The sequence below is a fragment of the Condylura cristata genome, unplaced genomic scaffold (assembly GCF_000260355.1).
Source record: "Condylura cristata isolate star-nosed mole 26May11 unplaced genomic scaffold, ConCri1.0 scaffold00004, whole genome shotgun sequence".
In the NCBI taxonomy this organism is placed as follows: domain Eukaryota; kingdom Metazoa; phylum Chordata; class Mammalia; order Eulipotyphla; family Talpidae; genus Condylura; species Condylura cristata.
This window is the reverse complement of record NW_004567105.1, coordinates 2,297,605-2,306,309: the sequence shown is the minus strand read 5'-3', so window position 1 is coordinate 2,306,309 and position 8,705 is coordinate 2,297,605. Positions and strand designations below refer to the sequence as shown.

General features: G+C 61.4%; 1 protein-coding gene across 1 annotated transcript in view; it reads left to right on the top strand.

Moving 5' to 3' along the window:
• SREBF2 (sterol regulatory element binding transcription factor 2) overlaps window positions 1-8,705 on the top strand; it is a 36,007-nt gene that overhangs the window by 736 nt on the left and 26,566 nt on the right. The window lies entirely within an intron of this gene.

Genomic DNA, 8,705 nt, shown 5'->3' with positions numbered 1-8,705 from the left:
TCAGGAAGCTCGAGGCAGAAAGGAAGATGCCGATGAGCCGGCGGTGGCGGCCGAGGGTGGACGCGGCTCTCCGGGATGGAGCCAGGAGCTCCTGCTGCGGAGCTGCTGTGGGAGCTGAGCGGCGGGAATCTCGCGTTTCGAGCCCCTCGGGTACAGACTGGGGAGGGAGCCGGGAACTTTGTTCTGGCAGCGGAGAAGAGGTGTTAGGAGCCCACGACCCTTTGGCAATGCTCTCCCTGTGGGACAGGGCTGCCGCTTGCCCAAGGTCAAGTTAGCCACTGGTTACAGAGCCACCCCTGCCTGGCCCGGGGCAGGAGGAATGCAATGCCTCAGTTAGTAATCCTAACGTAACTCTTGGTCCTGGACTCTCTGGTGTAGGTAGGCCCGGAGCGCTGACACTTATCCTCACCACAGTCCCGGGAGACAGTTGCTGCTTCTGTATTGCAGGAGGCTGGACGGAGCCAACAGGCGGCTTGCCTAACTTAGAGTGCCCAGTAACTGGGGTCAGCAGGAGCTCAGGTGCTTTGTGCTCTTGAGTTTACCGAGAGCTCTCACATCCATGATCTGGCCAGCCCTTGCAGGCAGGAGTGATGGCTGCACCCCCACTGTGCAGCTGAAGAAACAGGCAGCAGAAGCTCCTGGGGAGAGAGCTGAGTGGCAGCAGCTCCCTAGAAAGGACCCCCTCGCGCGGCCATGTCTGGCTTATGTGCCCTCGGCCTGTCCTTGAGTTTTATGTTTGGTCATCTGGCCAGTGTGGTAAGACCCTTCACTGAAGCCCCAACACACCTACAGACTTTTCACTGAGCACCTCCGAAAACAAATGGGAGAGAGAAGTTCTTGGAATACAGCAAGGGCCGCCGTGCTCGTGCGCCAGGCTGCGCAGACAGCCACGTGTGTCCGGGCAGGTGGAGACGCCCTTATCCACCTCCCGGCCCCTCTCGCAGATACCACAACCGAGGCCCAAGGGTGGCCGTTCACCAGCTCCCCCACACCACTCAGCTGCCTGCCCGCAGGTTCACAAAAGAAATTCAGGGGCATTTTGCATTCCCGGCCCATGATCCGTCCCTTAATTTGTGATGTGGTCAGCTACCTGGTGGTTATGTTTTAACCATATCCCCATGGATTTCTGAGTCAATGGAAATTTTGCTGGAAAGCGCCACAGGGTTCCAGTGGCGGCACAAGTCCCCGTGTCAGATTTGGGGAGAAGGGGGCGCTCCCTGTCTCCGTTGATCAGACAGTCAGTGCCAGCTGTGGTTTGTGAACTGTGGGGAACATGAGAGGTAGGGGAGATGGAATTTTATGGCCTCTCGGAGCTTGAAATGAGTAACAGTAAAACCAGTGCTGAGTGTAGACCAGCTCACCACTTCGAAGGGCACAAGTAAAAGTCAGCAATTATGGGAGCCTGGTAAAGGCGGGTTGCCAGGAAGGCTGCACCGAGGAGGTGGCCCTTGACCTGGGCCTTGGAGGTTGGGCAGGCTAAAGGCCAGCGGTGGCAGGTAGGAGCACCCTGGAGTACCCACTCGCCCCTCGCTCTGCGCCTCCCAGCGGGGGCTGGCCTCCTGCACCTTCGCTCGCTCCTGCTGTGCTTCGCGCATGTAGATCTAATTTCCTGTAGACTGTCGGAATGGATTCAGTGCCCGGGGGTTGGATTGGGTTTTAGGTTGTGCTGGACATAACCCTTGGGGTCCAGTTAGGTCAGGGTGGCCAGCCCAGCCGCCCCAGGAGTCATCAGGTGAAGCAGAGGTTCTGGGAACCAGTGCTCGTCCTCTGTGTGTGCCGTGGGACTTGCCACGGGGCGCGGGCAGTGGGTGCCTTCACCCACCCGTCTGCCGTCATCAGTGCCCTCCCAGAAGCAGGCCCCGGAGACACTCGGGTCACTCAGCACTTCACTGGGGGCTTCTGAGCCCCCGGTGCTGGCCACTGTGAGCAAGACGTAGGAGGTGTTTTTTTCTCTTGGGGAACTTCAGGGAGGAAACAAAAGTAGCCAAATGAAATAGACAGGTTTGGAGGTATCCCTGAGGACCTGCAGTGACTGCGGAGGCAGGGAAGGCTCTGGAAGAGAGATCAGCATCTCTTTTTCAGGAGATGCCCAGGTCTGGACTTTTATGTGAAACATCTAGATTTTTAAACGGGACTCAGTATTTACCTACTTCTGAAGGCGCATGCTGCGGGGCCGTAGGTCAGACCAGGTGCCCAGGGCTGCTTAGCTGGTCCCCAGGGCCCGGCCGGGTGCCGTGATAGAGAACCTGCAGCTCTTCCTCGGTGGAGCTCTTCTGTGAGAGAGGGCCAGTCAGAAGCCAGGGCCTCTGAAGGCAGACAGGAGGGGTCTGCTGGGGGCAGGAAGGTCACCATCAAGAGCGATGGCCTCTTGTGCAGGACCCAAAAGGGTGAGTGGGTGTCAGAAGCACCATGGCGAGCATGTGGAGGTGAAGGATCAAGCGCCTCGGGATCGCGGCTCCCAGCCGCGTCTCAGAAGCTCCGTGCAGGGGTGAGGTTTGAGCCCGTTGGGTGTCTTCATACCAGTCGCAGGTGACCTGCAGAATGAAGGGAGGTTTCCAAAGTGATGACACATTAACCGTGGGTTTTAAGAAAATTCAACTGGGGTGACGGGCAAGGAAGGCTGGTGGCCACCACCAGCCACCACTTAGGAGGGGCTGTCATGCAGGCTCTGCACAGGCCGGCCGTGGCCTCCCAAAGGTGTCGCCTTGATGCCTGCTGGAGGTGGGATTCTGAGATCTCGTCCAGACTTGGGCCCTGCAGTGCTGGGCATGCGCAGAAGCCAGCAAGGAAGGGGCGCTGGCTGGGGAGACAGTGAAAACCTCTTCGACAAGCAGGACTGGGCCCCGAGCAGGGCATCCAATAAGAAACAGAAGGGAGAACCCGGCACAGGACTGAGGCACCGCCACTGTGGACGACTGAGGATGGAGACAGCGAAGCTGGAAACCGGAGCGTCAGAGGAGGCAAAGGGATGGCCACAAACACAGGAGGGCGCCTCCCTGGGAGCAGTGCTGCGAGGACCCGGGTGGGGGTGGGCGGGGGACAGTCCTGGAAGGAGGTAGGGGGACTGGTGACCAGTATGCCACACGGGCCGGACGGAGGCAGGAGTGGAGTGCTAGATGCATGGACAGCTGTGCCCTCTGGAGATGGCCGAAGAAGCCCTTTGATGCGCTAAATCACTTCTGTTCTGGGGGAGGGAGGGAGGGGGCTGGCTCATCTGGGGAGCCCCCCCTCACCTCCGCTCTCCCCATTCATCCTGTGCCGGGCATTGGGGTTGCGTAGAGGCGCTCTGACGCTGGAGAAGCGGTTTTCGTGTAGAGGCGTGTTTTCATTTCTTTGGGCTGACCTCTGTGTTTTTGTTGCTGTTAGTATTTTTCCAGCGTTTATAAGCGGTTTATTCAGGTGCTTACTCAAGCCTGTCAGGAGAGCCGCTCCAGTGTGACGGCTCGGTGCTCTGTCTCCCTCTCACCCCATGTGGCTGCCTCTGGGCCGCCCTCTCTGACCTAAGTGTCCTGGGGTGATGGGGAGGCCCTTTCTCTGGTTCTCGTCCTTAACTCCCTGCTTGGATGCGGAACGTCCTCTCACGGCCCCTTGAGAAGGAGCACATTGGGGTGCCGGGGGGGGGGCTAAAATGCCTTTATTCTAATCTGACTTCAGTTTGATCATTCGGCTGTGTTTAGACTGAGGTTTGTATCTGGTTTCTAGAAAGGATTTATTAATTTATGCATCCTAGAACTAGGCTGTAGGCCAGAGGCGTGGGGGACCCGTTCAGGCGGATCCACTGAAATCCTCTGCTGAGGGGGCAGCGGGAGACAGGAGAGGCCTCTGCGCCCTGTGGGTCACGCCCTGGCGGGGATCGAACTCAGGCTTCAGGGGCTGCGACAGCTTCCTAGTGCTGTGCTTAAGCCCTTGCGCACGGGAGGCCGGTGTCAATTATTAAAGCGCAGTCTGAACGTTGCCTTCTAGCTTCTGTACCACTTTGACCTGGCCCGTTGCCAGGGGCGCGTTCTCTGGAAACGGGCAGACCCTTGCCCTGTCCCCGGCTGTCCTGACTTGCCTGCTGCTCACTGTGCCCCCTCGGAGGGCTCACTCCGCCCGCTGCCTGCATGCATGGAGCCACCCCGCCAGCCCACAGAGGGGCTTCCGGGTCCTGAGCCTTCAGGTCACAGACTTGGGCCTCCGCTGGCTTCTCTCGGGCGGGGCCCGGACAGTCCCTGTACAGAAAGCTCCCTGTGAAGGTGTCTGGCAAGGAGGAAGGCTTCCCGGAAGGCGGGAGTGGTCAGCTGGGCGGGGAGGGTGCCCTGCAGGCGGCTGGCACCCACCCCCACCCCAGGAGGCGGAAGGGAGCAGGGCAGAGCTGGGCCCCCACCTCGCTTCTCCGTGAGTCATGCCCTGCCGGGCTGCGGCACAGGCAGAGGGCTCACCCCAGCGCCCGCTGCAGGGCCCGGCTGCCTTGACAGAGTGTTGATCGCTGCGCTGACGCTGATGCTGCTGCGGCTTGTTTATTTGCACCGCCCCTCCCGATCTCACCCAGGACTTTCCTGGGACATACCTCTGGGGCTGCTCAACCTCTGAACCAGTCTGCTGGGTTTCTTCCTCACCTGCTCGGCCTCGCCCCGCACAGACATGCCCTGCGTTCACACCCAGCTGTCTCTGCTCAGCTCTGCCCCGCCTTTGTTCTTTTTAAGTTTATTTTCTTGTCTGTCTCACTGCACTTGGTCTTTTCTCTCCTGAGCTTCATAACTAAAAGGGAACTTGTGAGCAGCAGCGCTCCGTGGAGCTTCCTCATTATCACCTGTCCTCTGGGCTCCTGTCTGAACGCGAACGGGTCCACAGCGCAGGAGCTGGTGCGCATTTTCAGAGCAGACTGGGGGGCGGGAACGGCCAGGGGCGCCACAGACGCCGGCAGGCGCTGACCTCCCGTCTGCCCGCACGCACTTCCTGTGCTGCGCCTCAGCAGCAAGTGGCTGGCCCAGCCGGTGCGTCCCGGCAGGAGCCGTGACCGCCGCCCTCCACGGTGACCGGCGGCGTGGCCGGGACTTGCACCTTGAAAATACTGTTATTTCCTCCCGGCTAGTCAAGTTAGCACAGATCACCGGGAGCTGAGGCCGAGTGCCCGCTGGCCCGGCCCGCACGGGCCCACGCCCCACCTGCTGACCAGCAAGTCCTCTTTCAGTTGCTTCCATCTTCAGAATGTACTCGATGCCACTACAAACAAACCACAAGTGTGGATTTAAAGGTTTCCTCCCCCTTGTTATCTTTTCCGCAAAGAAGTAGTCGTTTTCTCCCTGCCCCAGCTCGCAGCAGGTTGTCCTGGTGCCCTGTCGCCCACCCCGCTGTTGTAGACGCGCCCATGACGACCTGCCCGCTGGTCTGGCCGCCTCACACACGCGTGTAGGTGCAGGGAAGTGACCAGAGTGGGGGCGCTGGTCAAAGTGGGGGCGTCAGGCCTGCATCACGGGTGCTGCAGCCAGCTGAGAGGCGGCGAGAGGGAGCGCGGGAGCCCGCACCGGCCTCCGGCCCCGGCTCTGCCTGCCTCTGCGCCTCGACCTGGCCTGTCAGCGTGCCCCTCAGGGCCGCAGGCTGCGCCCCGGCGGCTGGTGGGCAGGCAAGGCCTATCTCCCTCCACTGTGGGGTCCTGGCCCCCTCATTGTGCCCACCTCTCGCCCACGGTAGGCTAGTAGGGCGCTGGCACCGCCCCGCCCCCAGCCGTGCGCACACAGATCCTTGCCTGCCTCTTGGCTGTCACCCTACTCTTCTGCACCCCTCCTTCTGAGTGGGGGACCTCCCCGATGTGCCCCTGGCCCAGGGCCCCGTGGCCGCGAGCCACTCCTGCCTCTGCCGCTTTGGTTTCTGGGAGGGACCCTCCGTCTCTCCTGTTCTCTCACCCTGGCGCACAGCCCTGCTAGTTCCCAGCCCTCTGTTTCGGGGGGCTTGCAGAACACGGTCTCCTCTTGTGTGCTTGGTTGGAACTGAGTCCCCCACACAGGTCTGGGGGCAGCTGCATCTGCCCAGAAGTTTCCTGTGTGGCGCACACTTTGTCTGGGGCCGGTGACGGAGCCCTGGGTGTGGCTTCCTCTCTCGTAACTCTGACCCCGCGTTTCCCCAGCGTCCGCAGGTGTGCTCGGAAACGCCCCCAGCCTGCCTCTCCTTCCTCTCAGCCCTTTGCCTTCTTGCTGTGGACCTTGTGCTGGTAGCGGGCTGGTGAGCCGGGCCTGGCTCCGGGCTGGCCTCCGATGTGCCAGTTCTCACATGCCTCGGTCAGGGGTCGCCTTTCCACCAGGAAGGCCGGGTCACTGATGCCGGGCGCCCGCTTCATCTGGGGGCGTGAGCGCATCTTGTTCTTTGGGGGTGGCTGGCATCTGCGCCACTCGACAGACCACCCTTCACCAGCTTTTGAAATCACTGTGGGTCGCAACTGCACGGGCCCAGCTTGACGTGGCCCAGACCCTCCCCTGGGGCCTGGCCGGGCAGGTAGGGCCCTGCTCACACAGCGCGACCCTTTGCCCACGTTGTCTCGTGACAAGCCCGGAGTGTCGTCTGCTGTCCAGTCCCACGGCGTGCTCAGGGCCAGGGACGGCTGTGCTGAGGGCGAACTCCATCCGCCCGCTGCCCCACCCTGCCTCGCCTCGCCTCGCCTCATCCCTGTCTGAAGGAAGCTTCTAGGCTGTGCACACAGGGAAGTGTGTGGAGAGGCCGCAGGGTCAGCTCTGCGCCCTGCTCTTCCAGAGCCTGCCCTGGTCCTGCGGCCCTTCCCTTCTCAGTGGAAGGGGGTGGGGAGCAGCCACTCGTTTGCTGAGTTGAGTGAGTGACTAGCAGTGAAGGGAGCTAACCACTGAGACCGGCAGGAGCTCGCCTTTGCCTTTGCCGCCAAGGAGAGAGGCTTCAGCTTGCAGGCTGCCTCCCAGGGCCGGGCGCCTTTTGTGGAACTCAGTTTTGGAGTGTTTAGTTTTTTCCCTCTTGAAAGGGCTTTTGTAGGTGCGCAGGGCACAGAGGAGCAGTCAGAGAGCAGGGTGAGGTGTTCCACTTCTGGACCGCAGGAGCTGACGTGATGGAAGATTTTAGAGCGTGGCAGGATCCCAGAGCCCGGCCGCCAGCGGTGGCTCCCGGGGAAGCTCTGTGGACAAGCGAACCCTCAACCATCGCAGGCCTTTGAAATGGGGCCGTGGGGGCGGGCAGAGCCCTCAGCAGCTGTCAGGCCTTGGGAATTGCTCACGAGCATGCGCCTGAGTGTCCCTCGTAATCCGCCTCCTGCACGGGCTCAGCGGAACAGGTCTGTTGGGTTCCAGGTGAGCATGGAACGCTGATGAAATTCCGGCTGTTGGACCAGCCCCGGACCAGCCTGATGGCCCGGGTGCCTGCCCCTCGGGCCGGCCTCTGCCACAGCTGCCGGGGCTCGAGGCTGGCCGCCCAGAGTCGGGAAACACCAGTCTTCCTGGTGGAGCCTGAGGTAGATACTTGAGTTCCGCCTGCAGGTGGGGACGCGACCAGGAGAACGTGACTGGCGGGGGCCTCCCTTGCTGGGGAGGCGGAGTGGGCCTCGGGGGAAGGGGGGGTACCATGCTCTCCCAGCCCTGGTCCTGAGGCAGCAACGCACTGCCGGAAGCTGCTCTCTCAGACGCCTGCTCCGGGCAAATGCTGTTTTTGACTTTTTGAGCCTCCAGTTCTTTCCCTCTGGGCACAAATGAGTATGCCCCGCAGAGCCTTGGGGTATTCGAGATGCATCCAGCAGTTTGACGTTGAGGGAGCCGACACCCTAAGAGTCATAGCGCAAAGCAAAAAGCACAGAAGCCATGGCAGGGAGCAGAGTGGAGCACTGGGGGAGTCTTCACAGGGCCTTGGGCATTTGAGTGGAGCTGTGAGGTGTGAGGGAGCGGAATTTTAGAAAGAGGGCGGTGCTCCTTTGGACAGAATTAGACCAAAGCTGGGAATAACTTGGCATGTCCTGGGGACCCATGACTCAGTGTGGCCAGCACACAGCATCTAGTGGACAGAGCTTCTCAAACTTGAGTGCCTGGGAAGCCCGGGTACCCCTGAATCTGGACGTCAGGGCTGCCTCCAGGCTACCTGACTGGTGGGGGCGGGTCAGAGAAGCTTCCGGGGAGGCATCTTGTAAGTGGAGGCCTAAGGACCAAAGGAGGAGCCCTTTCGAAAGGCTTGGGGGCGCAGGGGCGACCTGCAGCCTCCGCCTCTGGAGGCCTGTCGCTTGGTTTCTCAAGTGCAGTTTTGAGCGCCCGCGCCGCCTCCGTGCATCAGCTTGAGGGTAAGCAGCAGGTCCTGGCAGCCCAGCAGCTGGGGTGTGCCAAGCCAATGGGGAAGCCGTGCCGGGCCCCAGCACCTTCCTCCCCTGGGGCCCGGCCCCCACGGCACTGCAGGCTCGGCCAGCCAGTGTCCACTGTGATGGCCCTTGTTCTCGTCCCGTGGTGTGCTGGCAGCTTGGGCATCTCTGCCCACAGGCTGCTGCTTGCGTTTCATGCCCCCTTTCATGCCCTGCTTTGCGGAGTCGTTTTCTTGACTGTGATCCCGGGGGGGGGTGGGAGGGGCGTCATGAATAAAAGAGTAGGGTGCAGGGCTGTTGGCACCTTCGGTTCAGGGTCCCTGAAGGGTTGAGGTCGCCCCACCTGTCCCCGGCAGGTGATCAGCTCAGGTGAAGTGGCTTGTGCCTGACTCTCAGTCCCCTGGCATTGTGAAACTTGCGGCCCTCACGG